Here is a 428-nt window from a genome sequence, read left to right as displayed (position 1 = left end):
AGTGCTACTGAGCAGTTTATTTCACCACTGACCAACATCTGGTGGTAATGCACCTAGAAACACAATGCGCCCACAAAGGCAGTGAAGAAGATGGCCAGCTGAAAAAACATGGATGTAAACAATACAAGAGTCAAAATGTCAAACAAATTGGCTTTGCAGATGTCTCTTGAGGAAGGAAATGCATTCAACACAACAGAAATTCAGTGTTTGTTTACAATAAAATTCCACATCTCGGCAGGTGCTTCAGGTTCCTGCTATTTTGTACAGAGCTGCTGAGCATCTACTGGACGGACTGGATGACCAGTGTGTCTGTGATGTGGAAATGTATCTATGACAGCTGACATTCCAACACCATTAACACAATGGAGTAAAAGCTGCTCTAGGTTTGTCATTGTGGAAAAACCGTGTGCGTGCGCACACACACACAC

At 43.2% G+C, this 428-nt stretch overlaps 1 protein-coding gene across 1 annotated transcript in view; it reads right to left on the bottom strand.

The window, feature by feature from the left end:
• p3h2 (prolyl 3-hydroxylase 2) overlaps window positions 1-428 on the bottom strand; it is a gene marked incomplete in the record, with an annotated part of 54,099 nt that overhangs the window by 7,722 nt on the left and 45,949 nt on the right.

The sequence above is a fragment of the Morone saxatilis genome, unplaced genomic scaffold (assembly GCF_004916995.1).
Source record: "Morone saxatilis isolate NCDOM2014 unplaced genomic scaffold, NCSU_SB_2.0 Contig12, whole genome shotgun sequence".
Classification (NCBI taxonomy): domain Eukaryota; kingdom Metazoa; phylum Chordata; class Actinopteri; family Moronidae; genus Morone; species Morone saxatilis.
The sequence above is the reverse complement of the archived record's forward strand: the minus strand, read 5'-3'. Positions and strand labels throughout refer to the sequence as shown.